Source organism: Lepidochelys kempii, chromosome 2 (genome assembly GCF_965140285.1).
Source record: "Lepidochelys kempii isolate rLepKem1 chromosome 2, rLepKem1.hap1, whole genome shotgun sequence".
NCBI classification, from domain to species: domain Eukaryota; kingdom Metazoa; phylum Chordata; order Testudines; family Cheloniidae; genus Lepidochelys; species Lepidochelys kempii.
In genome coordinates this window covers 55896226-55916858 of record NC_136381.1, presented here as the reverse complement: position 1 = coordinate 55916858, position 20633 = coordinate 55896226, and the positions used below count along the sequence as shown (strand labels likewise).

Sequence of the window (20633 nt, the reverse complement as noted above, 5' to 3'; positions counted from 1 at the left end):
GGAACGTGTCATAACAGTTGCACCCCACTCTCTCTTTCCAGACTTTGAGCTTTTTTTTTTTTAGAGGCCGTGATCTTGTCAGCCAATACAAAGACACTTGACATACTTTCCTGTATAGAGAGATTGAGCTGATTGAAGTGATCAAATATATCTGCCAAATATGCAAGCTTGGCGAGCCGTTGTAAGTCCTAAAAGTATGCTGCCGGAGGAGACTTCTTTTGAGACAGAAAGGCTTCCAGTTCACATTGCAGTTCATACACTCGATTTAATATTTTGCCATGGGATAACCACTGCACTTCAACGTGTAAGAGTAAGTAATGGTATTTGGACCCCATCTCTTCACACATTGTAGCAAAGATGTGAGAATTGAGTCAATTCGCTTTCACAAAATTCACAATTTTAACAACCATACAGAGGACGTCATTAAGCTCTTAAGACAATTTCTTGGCTGCCAAGATCTTTTGAGGAATGAAGCAGTGTTCCATCACTCTCGCCACTAAACCTGAATGTCTACGTGTCATTGCGGTCGCTCTGTCAGTGCAAATTCTAGCGCAGCAGTCCCACTGAAATCCAGGTCCTGTCACCTACTTGTTTAGGATCCAGAAGATTTCAGCACCTGTTGTGTTTTCTAGCAGTTTTTCACAACAGAGTAGATCTTTGTGAAATGTGCATTCATAGGCAACAAGAAACGCTGTGTTGGATAAGTCAATGGACTTTTCTAACTAAATTGCGAATGAGCTTGACATTCTCACCCTTTCTATCAAGTGAGCTTCGATGTCTTCTGCAATATCAGTGATTTGACATGAGACAGTATCATTTGACAGTGGAATTCAACTCACGTTTTTGGCAGCTGAATCACCCAAGACTTGGTGATGGGCATCTATTACTGAAGGCACAATTAGTTCTTCACCAACTCTAAATGACAGCTCACATTTAGCTGTGTGTAGGGACAGCAGATATGATGCTTTTAACATTCCTTCATTTGATGTTACGGCAGTGTGTAGTAGTTTCTTTTGCCCCTTCACTTCATCCCACTTTCATTGGAAGAATTCCACTGGCTTTTCTTTTAAATTTAGATGCTTTTTTTCAAGGTGTCGAATCATTTTTGAAAGTTTCATAGCACTGTTGCTCAGAGTCATGCCACATACAACACAGAGGGTTTTTACGCATTCTCCATCCTCACTTGCAACAAACCCATACTTAAGATGAATCATATCATTGACTGAAGGCCGAACGTTTCCTTTTCTTTTCTAACCCTTCTTCCTTATCATGTTTGGAGTCACTCGCATCTCTATTATGTTTTTCTGAACTTTCGTTAGTTCCAAAAAATCAATCCAGAGTTAACTGCTTTGACAATGACATTATTTGGTTTAGCTGAGGTAAAAGTTTTACTAGAACTTAAATTTCACTTTCTGTTAACTACTTCCTTCCAACAAATGCATGTGCACATGCTTTGCATATCAGCACCATGGCAACTGATGTCAACCCAGTTGGTTTGTTCATTTACTTATTTATTATTTTTTAATGTTCAGAAATAATTGAATCAGTACTGTGATGAAAAATATAAGTACATGTAAGGATGGTCTGAATGAACCTTGATAGCTAGCTGGGAGGGGGAGAGACTTCAGGAGCAAACTATATTTACATGAACACACCTACTCTGCCATGATATCCGGAAGATAGAGTGGTGTTGCTCAAAGTGATCAGCTTTGGCTGGTGTTGGGTTACAAATCACTTAAGTACTAAATGCCGTGGTAGTGAAATGTTATCAATGTTGTTGTCTTTATTGTATGAATAAAAGGGGAACAGAACTATGTGTAACCTGTCCCAAATGAGAGGAACCACAGCTGGCAGGGTGGCCAGCCAGAGCAAGTGCTCAGATGGTGGAGCAGCAATGTGCCTTCTTCCCCAGGTGGGAAGTGAACTCACACAGATGTACCTCTGAACCCTGGGTCCTCACTGCCCAAGGACAACCACTGTGAGTGGGGTGTAGTGAGGGAGCAGGGGGAGCACAGATAAGGAATTTTTGGTGGTAGAACTCAAGAACATGGGGCAGAAGGCACTGCTCCCCACACTTTGGGGTGGGTGTCCTGCTCACAGTTTTATGATTATGAATCCTTCTTGTGGCATTTTCCCTAATTAATGTCAGGTGCCTTCCCTTCTTTCATTAAAAGTTTCTTTTCTACACTCAGACTCTGTTCTTGCGAGTGGGGATGTATTGCCTCTCAGAGGCGCCCAGGGGTGGTGTGTAATTTTCCCAGGGTACTGGGTGGGGGCTCGAGCCAGTTCTGTGTTGTATTGTTGAAAAAGAACTCCTAGATATTGAACCTAGCCCTGGTTGCTGCCGGCTCCACCTGGCTGAAGGGGTACATACAAAAATATTTTAAATATTAATATTCTGTGTCAGGGAAATATCAGGGACTGGCAAGGAGGTCCATGGAGCAGTTGTTGAGAAACGCTGGTGTAGAGTCAGCAACTTGACCTTTACTGTACTTCATGGCAGGCACCACTGTCAGATAAAATATTTACTAATTGTAATGTGGGCTTTAATGGATCCTTTGCTCAAAACTTCTTAAGCATGTACACATGCAGTGGCACACATCCAGTACATAAAAGTTTTTGGCACATAAGTGTTTTATTTTTAGTGGTTTACAGCTAACCATAAGATTCTTCTTTAAGGGAAACCCACATGAGCAAGTCCTAAGAGTGAATGCTTTTTACTGGCTTTCTGGTTACTGGAGTTGTTTTGTAGCTGATGCACTTTATAACAAACAAAACTCAGGCTAGCACAACAGGGCTCTGGACTCTCAATGTTACCATAATACAAACAATTACCACTAGTGATAATCATGGTCCAATGGCAACAGTTTTGCCAGGTGAGCAAAAGGATGCTTCCTCACCTGATCAAGTTAAAAGGACCCGTCCTATGTCTATCTCAGCTGGAAATTGCTCTTTGCAGATTTTATGGCAAGCAGCATTGTTCAACTATGCCAAGTTGCAACTAGCATTGATGCCACACTGTTCCTCAGAATGTCTGGTTTTGATGAACACTTTCCCACTCAGCAATGGCAAAGATGGCATAATCCTCCTCTAGATCCCAGGATTGGTTGTGGTCCACTGTCTCATTTGTGATTTTTTCTTTTTCATTTTGTTTGAGATTGAATTTGAGAGAGAGCTTTGTTCTGGACAGCAACTTATGGCAGTGGGCTGAAGAGATGAGATTTAACTGAATCATCAAACTAATACACAAAGAAAATATGTGAAAATTGAAATGGCAAGGTAGAGTGGCTTGGTTGTTGAGGTAGATAAAATAACTAGGTTCTCAGGGAAATGAGGTAGGGATTTTTTTTTTTCTGAACTAGCTTTAGCTTGAACTGCAATAGCTGATGTAGAAAGCATAAACATTATAAAACTTGATGAAAATAGAAATAAATATTTGTCACCCTTTCTTTCATTATTTTGTGCTTAAGAATCTGCAGTTTTGTGATCCTCAGCCCAATGAAAATAAAACTAGTATTCAATGTGTGTACAGACAAGTGTGTGTGTGTGTGTGTGTATGTGTGTATATATATATATATATATATATATATATATATATATATGTATATATATATATATATATTTGCTTCCTTAAATGTGTGTGTGTATATATATTTATATATATATTTTAAATATATATATTTCGTTTATTTACTATGGGACTTTGCCATCAGAACAGTTTTTGATGTTGGAATGCACATAAAAATCAGGAATACACTGAGAAATCAATGTCTCTTGCTAGTTTTTTAATGAGAATAATAATGTATTTATTTTTCTTCCTTTACCCTTTGGAATCACTGAGGCAAATTGTGACTGATCTTAGCAATTTCAAGTACCTGTTTGTGACTAGAAGAATAAAGTCAGCTTGGAGTAAACATTGCTGTGCTCCAGTACTGACACCGACATACCATATTGAGCTAAAATAGCCAGAAAGGCTGACAGAGCTTGCACGTCTCAAAGTTAGCTATCTATCCCCACTCCAGTGTGACTGGGAGCAGGGGAGCTACTTAGTTGTCAGTTAGCAAGGGATTAACTTCAGTCCAACTTCCTCCTCCTCTTGCTCAAGTACTCAGGGAGAAGCTGTAAGTGTGATGGCTTGGGGACAGAGGGAGAATACCTTTGGGAATGTTGGGCTTCACCTCAGGCTCCCAAGATTGGCCTGAATCCTAAAATGGGGAGTCTTGTTTCAAGGCTTGATCCAAAGCCTACTGAAGTCCATGGAAAGATTCTCATTGACTTTGGGCTTAAGATCAGACCCATAAAGTTTAATTTTTGAGGAAAAAGACTTTGTTGATGGCAACTGTTTTTCTACTAAGTTATTCCAATGGTTTATACCCCAAAAGAGTTGTACTTTTTGATTTTGTTCTGTTTAATTTTTAAATTCACTTGTATTTCCTTCTTCAGTTCCCTATGTAACCATGTCTATGTAACCATGTTTAGGTGGGGGTGGGGGGCGGAATGAAAGCTGGAGTCCCATGGGGCGGAGGGGGACTAAAAGGCCGAGCCCTGCTCTATGGAGGGTGCATAGCCCCAGCTCTGCAGCTGCGGGACACGGGTGCTGTCACGGTTCCTCCCCCACTCTGAACTCTAGGGTACAGATGTGGGGACCTGCATGAAAAACCTCCTAAGCTTATCTTTACCAGCTTAGGTCAAAACTTCCCCAAGGTACAAAATATTACCCCCGTTATCCTTGGACTGGCCGCTACCACCACCAAACTAATACTGGTTACTGGGGAAGAGCTGTTTGGACGCGTCCTTCCCCCCAAATACTTCCCAAAACCGTGCACCCCACTTCCTGGACAAGGTTTGGTAAAAAGCCTCACCAATTTGCATAGGTGACCACAGACCCAAACCCTTGGATCTGAAAACAATGAAAAAGCATTCAGTGTTTTACAAGAAGACTTTTAATAAAAAATAGAAGTAAATAGAAATAAAGAAATCCCCCCTGTAAAATCAGGATGGTAGATATCTTACAGGGTAATTAGATTCAAAAACATAGAGAACCCCTCTAGGCAAAACCTTAAGTTACAAAAAAGATACACAGACAGAAATAGTTATTCTATTCAGCACAATTCTTTTCTCAGCCATTTAAAGAAATCATCATCTAACACATACCTAGCTAGATTACTTACTAAAAGTTCTAAGACTCCATTCCTGTTCTGTCCCTGGCCAAAACGACTACAGACAGACCCAGACCCTTTGTTTCTCTCCCTCCTCCCAGCTTTTGAAAGTATCTTGTCTCCCCATTGGTCATTTTGGTCAGGTGCCAGCGAGGTTACCTTTAGCTTCTTAACCCTTTACAGGTGAGAGGAGCTTTCCCCTGGCCAGGAGGGATTTCAAAGGGGTTTACCCTTCCCTTTATATTTATGACACGCCCCCCAAATCTCAGCTAGGGTGAAACACTGGCTGGGATTTCTTCCTGGAGCTCTAGGAAAAACAGAGTTAATAAGACACATGCATCTCTAAATATACTACCAAGTACATAAAGACTAACAATATTTTCCACATCTCAAGGATGATTTTAACCAGTTGTTTCTGGGAAACTTTCACGGGAGAGTGCATCAGCCACTTTGTTAGAAGCTCCTGAGATGTGTTGGATGTCGAAATCAAAATCTTGGAGAGCTAAACTCCACCGAAGAAGTTTTTTGTTAGTTTCTTTGACGGTGTGAAGCCACTTTAGTGCAGCATGGTCGGTTTGCAGGTGGAAACGCCGTCCCCAAACATATGGGCGTAGCTTTTCCAGAGCGTAGACAATGGCATAACATTCTTTTTCAGTGACTGACCAGTTGCTTTCCCTCTCAGACAGTTTTTTGCTGAGAAACACTACAGGGTGGAATTCTTGATCAGGTCCTTTCTGCATTAAAACTGCTCCCACACCACGCTCGGATGCATCTGTGGTTACTAGGAACGGTTTGTCAAAGTCTGGGGCCCTTAGTACAGGGTCAGACATGAGTGTCGCTTTAAGCTTGTTAAAGGCCTTCTGACACTTTCCGGTCCACTGAACAGCATTTGGCTGTTTCTTTTTGGTTAGGTCTGTCAGTGGGGCAGCGATTTGGCTGTAGTGCGGTACAAATCGTCTGTAATAACCGGCCAAGCCTAAGAAGGATTGAACCTGTTTCTTTGACTTTGGGACAGGCCACTTTTGGATAGCATCCACTTTGGCCTGTAGGGGGCTGATAGTTCCTTGACCCACCTGGTGTCCAAGGTAAGTCACTCTGTTTAGGCCTATTTGACACTTCTTAGCCTTAACAGTTAGTCCTGCCTCCCTTATGCGCTCAAGGACTTTTTGTAGATGTTCCAGGTGGTCTGCCCAGGAATCCGAAAATATGGCCACATCGTCAAGGTAGGCGACTGCATATTCTCCTAATCCCGCTAGGAGACCATCTACAAGTCTTTGGAAAGTGGCGGGTGCATTTCGCAGCCCGAAAGGGAGTACATTAAATTCATACAGCCCGAGATGTGTGATGAAGGCTGACCTTTCCTTGGCAGATTCATCTAGCGGTACCTGCCAGTACCCCTTGGTTAAGTCCAAGGTAGAGATGAACTGGGCCCGTCCCAGTTTCTCTAATAGTTCATCAGTGCGTGGCATTGGATAGTTGTCTGGGCGAGTTACAGCATTTAGCTTACGGTAGTCCACGCAAAAACGTATTTCCCCATCTGGTTTGGGAACTAGAACCACTGGAGATGCCCATGCACTTTCAGAGGGGTGGATTACACCCATCTGTAACATATCCTGGATCTCCCGTTCTATAGCAGTTTTAGCTTGAGGAGACACCCGGTAAGGGTGGACCCTAATTGGGTGAGCATTACCTGTGTCAATGGAGTGGTATGCCCGTTCAGTCAGTCCTGGGGTGGCTGAGAACGTTGGCGCGTAGCTAGTGCACAGCTCCTGGATCTGCTGTCGCTGCATACGCCCAAGGGTCATGGAGAGGTTCACCTCTTCCACACCACCACCACATTTCCCTTCGTAATAGACACCTTCAGACCACTCAGCGTCGTCTCCTCCCTGGGCTGTAAACTGACAAACCTTTAATTCTCTGGAATAAAAGGGCTTTAGAGAATTAATATGATATACCTTAGGCTTTCGGTTGGAGGTGGGGAATGCTATGAGATAATTAACAGCTCCCAGGCGCTCCTGGACCACGAATGGCCCTTCCCACGATGCTTCCATTTTATGGGCCTGGAGCGCCTTTAAGACCATGACCTGGTCTCCTACTTTGAAGGAACGCTCTCTGGCATGTTTATCATACCAGGCTTTTTGCTCTTTTTGAGCATCCTGTAAATTTTCTCTAGCAAGGGCTAAAGAGGTTCGGAGGGTGTTTTGTAGGTTGGTTACAAAGTCCAGAATGTTAGTTCCTGGAGAAGGTGTAAATCCCTCCCATTGCTGCTTCACCAACTGCAATGGCCCCTTAACCTCACGGCCATATACAAGTTCAAATGGGGAAAACCCTAAACTGGGATGTGGTACAGCTCTGTAGGCAAAGAGCAACCGCTGCAATACTAGGTCCCAATCATTGGAGTGCTCATTTACGAATTTACGTATCATGGCCCCCAAAGTTCCATTAAACTTCTCCACCATGCCATTTGTTGGATGATGGTAAGGAGTGGCAACCAAGTGATTTACCCCATGAGCTTCCCAAAGGTTTTTCATAGTTCCTGCCAGGAAATTAGTCCCTGCATCTGTGAGGATGTCGGAGGGCCAACCTACCCTGGCAAAAATGTCTGCTAGTGCCTGGCACACACTTTTAGCCCTGGTGTTGCTTAGAGCTACTGCTTCCGGCCATCGGGTGGCAAAATCCATGAAAGTCAGTATGTACTGCTTTCCTCTGGGTGTCTTTTTCGGAAAAGGACCCAGAATATCCACAGCTACTCGCTGAAATGGAACTTCAATGATGGGGAGTGGCTGGAGAGGAGCTTTGACCTGGTCTTGGGGTTTTCCCACTCTTTGGCACACCTCACAAGACTGGACATAGGTAGAAACATCCTTGCCCATTCCCTCCCAGTGGAATGACCCCCCCAAACGGTCTTTGGTCCTGTTCACCCCAGCATGGCCACTAGGGTGATCATGGGCTAAGCTCAAGAGCTTGGCCCGGTATTTAGTTGGAACTACCAACTGTCTCTGAGGATGCCAGTCTTCCTGGTGTCCCCCAGAAAGAGTTTCCTTGTATAAAAGTCCTCTTTCTACAACAAACCTGGATCGATTAGAAGAGCTGAGAGGTGGTGGGTTGCTCCGTGCCGCCGTCCACGCTCTCTGGAGGCTTTCATCTGCTTCCTGTTCGGTCTGGAACTGTTCCCTTGATGCTGGAGACATCAGTTCCTCATTGGATTGGGGACATAGGCTTGGTCCCTCTGGAAGCGATATAGGGGATGGAGCTGTTTCTGTTGACTGTGAACCGCTCTCCGCTGGTGCACTATGTTGGGATTCAGGCTCCGGCTGAGCCTCTTGTGTAGGGTTATCGGCTGCTGCCAGTTCAGGTTCGGTGGGGCCCTCTGGTGTTGAGGTTGCAAGTACTGGATTCAGTGCTGGCACGGGGTCTGGTGTTGGTTGTTTGGCTGGTTCCGGTTCTGGGACTGGTTCCGTCTGGGTCTCTGGGACTGGATCCACTACTGCTGTTGCAGACATTGGCCTGGGGTCCGGGTCCATCACCTCTGACCGGGCCCTGATAGAAGTTTCCGGAACAGAGCTAGGCCCCACGGCTTGTTTAGCCTGGCTGCGGGTGACCGTTCCCACCCTTTGGCCTGCTTCACGTGATTGGCCAAGTCTTCCCCCAACAGCATGGGGATGGGATAATCATCATAGACTGCAAAAGTCCACATTCCTGACCAGCCCTTGTACTGGACAGGCAACTTGGCTGTAGGCAAATTGAAAGAGTTGGACTTGAAGGGTTGAATCGTCACTTGGATCTCTGGGTTGATTAAATTGGGGTCCACTAAGGAAGCATGGATAGCTGACACTTGTGCTCCGGTGTCCCTCCACGCGGTGACCTTCTTCCCGCCCACACTCACAGTTTCCCTCCGCTCCAAGGGTATCTGGGAGGTATCTGGGCCTGTGGACCTCTGGTGTGATTCCGGTGCAATGAACTGTAATCTGTTGGGGTTCTTGGGGCAGTTGGCCTTTACATGCCCCAGCTCGTTACATTTAAAACATCGTCCAGCTGACGGGTCACCGGGGCGAGGTGGGTTGCTGGAGAACGGGGTGGTGGGACGATAAGGGGTCTGGAGGGTTCTTTGGGAGGTAGGTGGGGCTTTGGGCGGCCCCCGGTAATAGGGTGTGGTCTGGGGTGGTCCCTTCTGGTCTCCGCTCCAACTGCGACCAGTTTTCTTCTTCTCTGCCACCTCCACCCATCTGGCTCCAATCTCTCCTGCCTCGATTACAGTTTTGGGTTTCCCATCTAGGATGTATCTTTCTATTTCCTCAGGAACACCCTCTAAGAATTGTTCCATTTGCATTAGGAAGGGCAAATTTACTGGAGATTCAACACTTGCTCCTGATATCCAGGCATCCCAATGTTTCACAATGTGGTAGGCATGTCGGGTAAATGACATGTCTGGTTTCCACCTTAGGGCTCGGAACCTTCGACGAGACTGCTCGGGTGTTATTCCCATTCTGACTCTCGCCTTGGATTTAAACAGTTCATACTTGTTCATATGTTCTTTAGGCATTTCAGCTGCCACCTCAGCTAAGGGTCCACTGAGCTGCGGCCTCAGCTCTACCATGTATTGGTCAGTAGAGATGTTGTACCCAAGGCAGGCCCTTTCGAAGTTTTCTAAGAAGGCCTCAGTATCATCACCTGCCTTGTAGGTGGGGAACTTTCTGGGATGGGAAGTGGTACCTGGAGAAGGATTGCTAGGGTTTGTTGGTATATTCTGCTGGGCCTTTATCCTCTCCATCTCCTCCACATGCTTCCTTGCCTCCATTTCCCTCTTGTGGGCAGCCTCCTGTACCTCCTTCTCCAGCCGCATGAGTTCTATCTGTCTTTCATGTTCCCTTTGTTTTTCCTCAGCCTGAAATTTGGCTAATTCCAGCTGTAGTCGAGCCGAGGATTTGGCCATTCTAACTTCTCTGTTTTTAACTAACTTTACACCCGAGGTTTAGAAATAAACAAACAAAACTTGGCTGTAAAATTTTGCTGTGCTGGAATAGAATACCTATTCTCTGATAGTGATTGTCAGCCTACAGAAAAAGAGAATTCCCTTGTCTCTGCTCTGGGCCCAAATTAAAGCAAAAAACCTCCAACTACTTGGAAACCTGCTTACCCAGCCCAAAGAAAAAAAAAATTCTTTTCAAACCTGTGCTCCTTGTAAAACAAAAAAAAATCAAAATCCTAAAAAAAACCCTGCCACTTTTGTCTCCAGGCAAATGGGTAGAGCACACACCCCCTATTTACTTTTAGGAAGAAAAGAAAAAAAAACCTCTGGGTTGGAAGACTGTGAATTTCCCTGCAGGAGTTAAGTACCCTGCCTCCAGGCAAAGAAAACCTGCAATTCACAAGATAATCCCCTTTTGTCTCTGCTTGGCCACAAAGCAGAGAGAAACCAAGCTGCTTTCAGTTTCAAAGCTGCTTTCTGGACTTCCTAAAAATTCCTTTTTAAAATCTGTATTTCTAGTTCAAAAAATCTCAACTGGATCTCAAAATGATTTCAGGTTAATCCCACCACTGTGCCACCATGTCACGGTTCCTCCCCCACTCTGAACTCTAGGGTACAGATGTGGGGACCTGCATGAAAAACCTCCTAAGCTTATCTTTACCAGCTTAGGTCAAAACTTCCCCAAGGTACAAAATATTACCCCCGTTATCCTTGGACTGGCCGCTACCACCACCAAACTAATACTGGTTACTGGGGAAGAGCTGTTTGGACGCGTCCTTCCCCCCAAATACTTCCCAAAACCGTGCACCCCACTTCCTGGACAAGGTTTGGTAAAAAGCCTCACCAATTTGCATAGGTGACCACAGACCCAAACCCTTGGATCTGAAAACAATGAAAAAGCATTCAGTGTTTTACAAGAAGACTTTTAATAAAAAATAGAAGTAAATAGAAATAAAGAAATCCCCCCTGTAAAATCAGGATGGTAGATATCTTACAGGGTAATTAGATTCAAAAACATAGAGAACCCCTCTAGGCAAAACCTTAAGTTACAAAAAAGATACACAGACAGAAATAGTTATTCTATTCAGCACAATTCTTTTCTCAGCCATTTAAAGAAATCATCATCTAACACATACCTAGCTAGATTACTTACTAAAAGTTCTAAGACTCCATTCCTGTTCTGTCCCTGGCCAAAACGACTACAGACAGACCCAGACCCTTTGTTTCTCTCCCTCCTCCCAGCTTTTGAAAGTATCTTGTCTCCCCATTGGTCATTTTGGTCAGGTGCCAGCGAGGTTACCTTTAGCTTCTTAACCCTTTACAGGTGAGAGGAGCTTTCCCCTGGCCAGGAGGGATTTCAAAGGGGTTTACCCTTCCCTTTATATTTATGACAGGTGCTCAACCCTGACTGCAGCTCCCGCCAAGCCCCGTCAGCAACCGGTGGGAACGGCGGTAGAGGGGTGAGGAGGGATGGCCCTGTGAAGCTGCAAGGGGGGCACACAGCTGAAGCCAAAGAAGTCACAGAAGTCTGGTAAAGTCACGGAATCCATGACTGCCATGACCTCTGTGACTAAATCATAGCCTTAGTTATGAAAGTAAAAAAATTGCTTGAGCCCCGGCACCTCTTTCATTACAAATTAAGCACCACTTACACTGGGTAATTTGACTGGACTTGACTGCTGCTTTCTCCTTCCACCATACACCAAACAGAACTTGGAGCAGCACAGAATGGGGCTGTTGTTATTCTTTCTTTATTTGTTTTACACTAGTGTCTCGAGACTCCAGTCAAGAATCTATGTATACACTGAATGAAAAGGCAGTTCCTGCCTCAAAGAACTTTAGTGAGTGATGGTACTATTTGCAAAATTAAGATTTCCATTGCAAGCCTGACTTTCACAGCCCCTCCCCTCCTTTATTTACCAAAAAAAAAAAAAAAAAATAGAATCTGCCTCACATTTCACATTTGTGTTCTTATGCCAGAGTGGGATTGGATTTTTCAAAATCCGAGTTAACTAATGACAGTTTGGGAAATGAGAGATTTTGAAAATTGTTCTAACTCATTTGGTCACGTAGCAAATCATATGGTTGGATATGAACACTCAAAATTGGGAGTTAATCTGTTGGCCATGACAAGGACAAGTGCCTCTCCTCAGGAAAAGCTGGTGCTTAGATGTTTTTTAAATATATTAGATGAGGCTTATACATATTTTTGGAGGTCTGTATACTCCAGATCTTCTGATATCGGCCTGGTCCAATGTGGCCACCACAATGTCCATAATAATTTACTGGGCGTTGCAGATTTCGGGATCTCTGGTGACTTCTTACTGAATCCTTGCTCTTTGCTGTGACAGGTACCACACGATGATCTGTTTTTCTGATTTTGATATCTGCCCACTATGTATCTGACAGGAAATGACTGTTTTGAGTCCACAATGGACACGTATTTATCTGTTATATAGTTAAGCAATAGATTATATATATCTGAAACATCGGTGATATTTTCATCCTCTGAACAGATGACCTAAACTCCCTCATAGATTTCCACCATAACTTCAACAACCACCATGCATCCATCCAACTCTCTCCCTAGAACACTTTCACCTGCATCAACTTCTGGGACACAACAATAAGCTTCAACAATGGACCCCTACTGACAACTATGTACCAGAAACCCCTGGATCACCACACCACCAGTAACCACCAAGAGATCTGTTATATACAGCTTGGTGCTCAGATGCCATAGAATATGTTCCAAAGAAAAAGTCTAGGATACACATCTCAACACATGGAAGACTGCCTTCAGCAAACAAGGATGCTCCACTAAAGAAATAGATTATATCATAGAATGGGCCACTTAAATACCCCAAGAGAACCTGCTTCAAGAAAAAAAAATACCACAGACACCAAATACACACCACTGGTTGTCATCTACCGCCCCACACTGGAACCCATGCGTGGTATCATCAAACAATTACAATCTATACTTGATAGGAACCACATCCTGAAATAAATCTTTCCTGAACCCCCTCTTCTGGCCTTCAAACAACCCCCCTGACCCTCAGTCTCACCAAGTTCATCATCAGAAGCAAGTTCCCCACAGAGCAGAACACGCCAACTCTGAAGCAGCACCAGACCCCGCCAGAACAACAGATGCAAAACCTGCAGACATATCTTCACTGCTACAATGATCAGTACCCTCCACCTTTCAAGTTCCATGGGTCCTATACATAACTATCACAACAGGTGATTTATCTCATCGTATGACATCTTCAAAAGACAGGCCTGGGAACTTAAATTCATAACTTTGCTGGACACTAAAAAACATGGACTTTACAGATACACAGGTTTTATAGCCCATTACAAGAACCTGTAACACACCTTGCTGCCTACTAACCTTCCATTGTTCTATGACTGAGGTGCTCGCCTCCAACATTTTAAGTGGTCTTCTACAACATGTGTGAACCCTTTTTTGCTTAACAGTCAAGCTTGTATTTAGCTTGAACACTCTGGTTTCCTTCTCCAGACCTGAAGTTGAGATCTATGATGCTCGGAAGCTTGTCTCTTCCACCCACAGAAGTTGGTAAAATACAAGATATTACTTCATCCACTTTGTCTCTCGCCTATCGTTAAGCAAGACAGCCAAGTTTCTTCCTTGAAAATCATGCCATTGTAGAAGTTAATTAGATCCTGAGTTAGTTCCTGAGTATCACAACTGGGTGATGAAACATATTTAGTATGAGTGAAAGTAGTGATCATTATAGGAGATTTATAACTTGATTACGGCAGTATTTTTATTAAGCGGCTAGTGAAACACTTTGTTATTGGTATCCTGTACAAACATCAGAGACACAAACAGCCCTGATAATTTCTGTGAGTCTTTCTACTGTTATTAGGTTGTGCTGTCAAACACAAACTGCTATAGTTTAGGTTGGGTCATCCAATATTTTCTCAGTATTTTGTTAGCAACTGGTCAATTGACCATAACAATTTACTATAAACTTAGGTTTTCTTTATGAAAGTGCACTGGTTTTATTAGATATGAATAAACATTTTGAAAGCAGGATTTTACTCTATGGTTTGATAATTTTCTTTACAACTTTATCTTAAAAATGTATTTTTTTGTATTGTGGTGGCACTCACTATGCTGGCCATTATTCAAACATACAGGAAGACACAGGCTTTATCCCAAAGAGCCTTTAATATGATGAATGTTTCTCTCTTTTCAACTGACTTTAAAAGCAAAACTGTTTTCCACAGTTAGCTTGTCTTCATTCTTATCAGAACAGTGGGGCTTTCCAATGACAGGATACTTGTGTGGGTGGAAACTTCTCAGAAGAATAGAGGACTTATCAGTGTTTGCTTAGGATCTATTACATTCTCAGCCATAAAAGTAGCTATGCTGTCTAAAGCACTCATAAATCTTCAGCCAGTCAAGGCTACTGTCTCTTCCTCATGCAATCTTGAATATAAAAATACTGCATGAATTTATTACATAAAATAGTTTTAATCTCAAAATAAATCACTTTCCTTATACCAGTTTTTAAAATAAAATTATAATTCAGTCTTCAAGATTGTTATGACACTTACAAGCGCTGACACACGATCTACCTGTGCACCCTACCTTAATATTGAAACCACCTGTGATATTGTTCTGGTGTGGAGTCACCAGATGGCACTGTTACATAACATCTTACAAGTTATTTTTCTTGGGGTGCAAGCAGTGTTCAGTCTTTGAAGAAATGCTGTATTGTTGTTAGATTTGTGATGCATATTACATTAAGGGAAGCTGTTGCAAACAACGAGGTAGTTGAAACTCTGCCTTAATATCTCTAGATAAAGTCAATTTTAGGGACAGTTCCTGAGAATTGGCCTTTGCTGTTGGGGCTGAGAGGGACCATCTCTGTTCCAAGACTGCTGTGTGTATATATAAATAAATAAAATTATACTAAGAAAATACCCAGATTCCATGTAATTAATTTCTCCTCTAACAGGAAACCAGCCTGAAAACCATGAAATTGCTGCAGCTCAGCAAAGGGTCTAGAATCATAGAACTGTTGGGCTAAAAGGGACGTTCTAGTATGTCCCTCCAATACTGAGGCAGGACCATGTGTACCTCGACTATTCCTAACTGGTGTTTGTCTAACCCAGTGGTGGGCAACCTGTGGCCCATGGGCCATATGCGGCCCATCAGGGTAATCTGCTGGCGGGCCGCGAGACAATTTGTTTATATTGACCAGCCGCAGGCATGGCCGCCTGCAGCTCCTAGTGGCCACGGTTCGCCGTTCCTAGCTAATGAGAGCTGCGGGAAGTGGCGCAGGCTGCAGGGACGTGTTGGCCACTGTTTCCGTATCTCCCATTGGCCAGGAATGGTGAACCGTGTCACTGGGAGCTGTGGGCAGCCGTGCCTGCGGCTGGTCAATGTAAACAAACTGCCTTGTAGTCAGCCAGTAGAATACCCTGATGGGACGCAGTTTGTCCAGCACCGAACTTTAGTCACTACTGACATGGGTTGAAATCAAACAAGTGATCCCCATACTCCATTACCAGTTCTCAGAACCAACCAACACTCCTCTGTCTTGCATATTTTTATGACTTATACGTTGCTGAAACAAATGTTTAGTTTGTGCTAATGTTGGTCTGCTATGCACTCTTGCTTGAAAACAAAAAGACAAGAAATTCAAAATTTTTGTATTTTGACAGTAAAAAGGAAAAATACCCACTGGAGACCTACATAGAAAATACAGAACTTGAGACGTATTTTGCTCAGAAAAACACAGATATTCAAGCCAGGAGACACAAGATCATGCCTAAAGGTCATAAGACTGAGATGCTCTCCAGAAAGCTGGTAGCCTGTTTACACATCAAAACATAATCTAAAGAAGTTCCCAAACTTGTTCCGCTGCTTGTGCAGGGAAAGCCCCTGGAGGGCCGTGGCGGCCAGTACGTCCCTCAGCCCGCGCCGCTTCCAGCAGCTCCCATTGGCCTGGAGCAGCGAACCGCAGCCACTGGGAGCCGCGATTGGCTGAACCTGCGGACATGACAGGTAAACCGGCCCGGCCCACCAGGGGCTTTCCCTGCACAAGTGGCGGAACAAGTTTGGGAACCACTGATCTAAAGCATTTACTTTTTTACTGTTTAGTTTTCTCACCTATCTAATTTTTGCATAATCGACACACATAAATTTGTTACCATCTGATGGCTGCTTCTTGGAGTATGTGAAATTAATTTGTTGTCTCAATCTAGTTCCTAGTGGAGAAACCACCTTTACAACTGGCATCCTTGCTCACAGCCTAATTTTATCCTCTTGCACTTACAGGAAGTGAGTTAATGCAATTGATGGTGCGTAGTGAAGAGAAGCCTGCACTGCTGCTGCCAACAAAAAAGAAAAGAAAAACATTTAAAATTTAATGGCTTTTGCAAAGAGCTAGAAAGGTCATTTTCAGCAGAGTTTCTGTTTTGCTATCATCACATACGTCTGACTGGTTTGCACAGAGAACAAAAATGTCTTCAGTGTGAAGTTAGGCAATTTTTAAGCTAGTGACGTATGAAATAATTTCAAGTTTTCTTAGCACAAGACTGAAGTCCTTCCAATTGCCTTTTTTTCTATGCAAAAATAGCAAACTAAAATTACACATCTCAACATAGCAGCTACAAACAAATGCAGGCAATTAGTGAAACACAGAAGGAGAGATACCTAGGAAGTAGACCATGGTTTGTGACCCAAACATCCAGATAAGAGGATTGTTTCTGCTTATTTTACTGGACATCTGTAACAATGGCTTTTTGGTCACATACCCACTTTCTGTTTCAAAGTTTGTTGTGCCATGGCTTGTTTGGCTGCTGAGATGGATCCATCACCAGGAGCCAAGGTTGCTGCTCTTCATGCTCTCCATTATGAGTGTTGGGTGTGTGTTACTTCTGTCATTGCAGGAATATTCTGCCCGCATTCAAGAATCAGAGAGCCAGTGTTCTCCCTGACCCCCCTGTCAGACTGTCCCTTAGGAGGTTGTGACATGCAGCCTCGGTAAAGAGGATATCGCTTATTGTTTAGTACTTTGCCAGCTACTCCGTGTGCAAGCAGGAAAAATGTTATGAGGGTATTTGGTCAGTTTTCTCACTCTAGTTCTGTTTTAAGTTCCTGGTATAACCCACTGGTCTGTACGTTTATGTGTATCCCTCTGTGCCCAATCCATACAGGATGTAAGTCTGCTGCAGTAGCTAGACTGTCTCTCTAGCTCAAGCAGTCTCTGCTTATGCTTTTAGTTCTGGAGGTCACTGGTTCAGTCCTTGGCATTGGCCAAAATGGCTGACATCATAATTATATAGAATTCTTTTGTAACTACTTCAAGGTTAATTGTCTTTGGTTCAAGAAGCTTGTTAAATTTTAGCACTAAGGTTTTGGTTCGTCTGCCTGTACGTCTGTGAAGCGGAGAGCCTAATAAAACTGATATGTTGCAATAATCAGTGCTATATAAGAGTTATCTTAAGCATGCTAGTTCCTTTTTTATCAAGTGCTTTTCTATTTGTACTGATTCTTTTCAATTAACTCATTTGTTTATGCATAGCAAGAGCTTGATGTGGTATGCTTGAATTTCTATATAAAAGAGAATTGCTAAAATAAGTCACAAATGAATTGTGGGCCATTATCTATCGTTAACTCCTCTGGAATTCCATGGTGAACAAATGGCCTTTTACAATGTGGTATTTCCATTGCTACTTGATATGTTGTACAATAACTCAGTTTAAAAGACATATGAGCTGTAGCCCAGTAAGAAAATAAAATCTTTCCTGTTTAATTCAAATAGGTCTGAACCAGCCTTGGACCAACAGTAAATCTTTTGAATTCCCTTTCCTATATTTATTGTAAATTTATTAACTGGATACATTATCCTTGAAGGAAACATCCACGCTTGTCCAGAAAAAGATGACTGGCTCTTTTCATAGGGTATATCTACATTAGATATTTTTACATCCAGTTAATTGAGTAATGTTGTAAAGACTAGGGTGGAGGCTTCCCAAATGTTTGTTCCAGGGTGCAGATATTTATTCTTTATCCTAGACTGAGCCGTAAGGATTGTCCACACCAGCTTTTACAAATGTGTTAGTGACTTCCAGTTCATAGACATTTCTTCTCAAATTTTGGGTAGAACTTGAGTCAAATTTATGTCAAATTTCACTATTTTTATTTTTTATTATATTTCATATTTCAGTATCTATGGCTGTAGTGAGAGAATGTCCTGTATAACATGCTCCTTACCAGGCCTGCATTTCAGACATAAAGAGTACTCTTTCCGTTTCATATTAATTTTCTAAAGACTAGTCAGTGCTTTGCACAGTGGCTTCCAACAGTTTATGGTCTATTTCTATCTTGACTGAAATAACTCAGAACATAAAATTATTGCCAGTTATTTCTTTCTTCAATCTAGGCATAGTTCCCTATATTCATGGCAATAATACTTTGCTGACCAATGAAATTAGTGTTTTAAAAATTCACAGAACACTAGAGAACTTCCCTGCTTACCTGCAGACTTGTATGAATAGAAAGCCCAGAAGTACATATATTAACTTTATATAACATTCTGGATATCACTCTTTTCCATTTATGCTGATAAAAACTGTGTTCTTTTAAAAAAGCATTATGCAAAAAATTTACAGCATGATTCCTTCATAAAATATTCATAAATCCAAATTGTACAACCACATAGATTGTTAAAAATAAATAGTCCTACTATAAACTTTTAAGCACTCATTCTTATATATACTTCAGTACTATTGTTTTAACTCCCATGTAAATTGCAGCACATGTAAATACATAACTTCAAATTATTATTCACAAAATTACATAGTATTTATGTGAATAAATCTGCTTACCCAAGAATCCAGTGCCAATATTTGCTGTTAAGATTAGCTGCGGTATATGTTGCCAGCATTTCATTTTAACTGTGAATGGTTTTAATAGGGCAAATATGAAGGCAAACATAAAGCTACTGTATGTATGCACACTGTCTTTTTAAAAAGAATTCCTTTTATGGTAGTGAGCTGCAAAACAAAATCATTTCATTTTTTTGTTGCCAGTCAAATTTCATTCACATTATTAACGTTATGAATACTATATTTAAGTTTAAGACTGCTTTTAATTAGGTTTTGATCAAATGTTTCAACTCCATTATCCATACACTTTGTCCTGGTTCTCCTGATTGCTCCTTAGCCACTTTAACCTGATTCTCCTGAGCAGTCTAGAATTAGAGAGGGACAAAGATGACAGAATTACACACATGATCCCACTTCAGCCTATGTGGCACATTGTGTCTGTATCTCCTGAAAGACATAGCACAGAATCTGGCCTATTGTCACAGATTTCTTTCTTTATGAAAGAAAACTAGATCCATATTTTGGATCGAACACCTGCTTGATTGTTATTTTTATTACAAAAGAGTGCAAGTTAGAGAGTAAGTCAACTGTGTCTACACAAGGAATATTGACAAAAAGAACATTGATTTTGACCAGCCCAGTGTTTCCCAAACCTTTGAAACCTGCGTTTCGGTAAAATAAAGACCAATCACACAGTGCCCCTTCAATTCTCATATTCCATCTTTCATTCTCTCCTCCTTTGAAGCACAGTGCCTCCTTGGGTGGTGTGCCAAATTATGCACAACACTTTACTCTGGGCTCTGCATGAATGACATATTCAGCTCACAGGGAGAAGTGGGGGTAGGTTTATTATGATTATTTATTTAGTATTAATTATTATTTCAACAAACCATGTTATATGCACAATAACATACTCCAGGGTAGGGCTAGTTGGAAAACTTTGAAAAGTTGAATATTTGGATGAAAAATTGACTTGATTTTTTGCAAAATAGTTTTTGACCAGCTTTGCAACACGTTGGCTGTATTACGGAACCACATGATTTCCCAAGGTGTAAGTATATTTGCTGATTAATGCTCAGCCTGTAGTGTGTCATTGCTTACCTATTAAAAGGATAAATACATGTTCACCAACTAAGATAATTAATCTGTTCTGAATACTCGTTAGGTACCAGTTGGTTTACTGCACTCAGTACAGATTGCCACATTTTGAAAGAGACAGGCATGTTTAGAGAGTTCTCAGAAAAGGAACAAAAAACCCTTGGAAGGTCCTAAGGATGACCTTTCAGGAAATGATAAGGGAACAGGACAAATTTACTCCAGAAAAGATGGAAGAGAGATGTGAAAGGTTGTTATGATGAGAACTGGGTTTAATTATGCTTATTAATCAATAAGGGAAGAACAAGTAATAATTTATTTAAAATATAGTGGGGAAAAATGTAAGTTAAAAATCAGAAGAAGGTTAACAATGGTAAACTCCAAAGCCAGTGTATCAGAAGAAATATTCAAGCACCTTTAGAATAAACATTTATCAGGAATGCTTTGGGAACGATTAAATAAAATCTTGTCACGTGCTCCAGGATGGATTTAGATGATTCAGAAGATTTAGTCTCTTCTAGCACAGGGATAGTATGAAA

At 42.1% G+C, this 20633-nt stretch overlaps 1 protein-coding gene across 2 annotated transcripts in view; it reads left to right on the top strand.

The window, feature by feature from the left end:
* The window catches only part of HNF4G (hepatocyte nuclear factor 4 gamma), an 87243-nt gene that overhangs the window by 14133 nt on the left and 52477 nt on the right, over positions 1-20633 (top strand). The gene's annotated exons all lie outside the window — the stretch shown is intronic.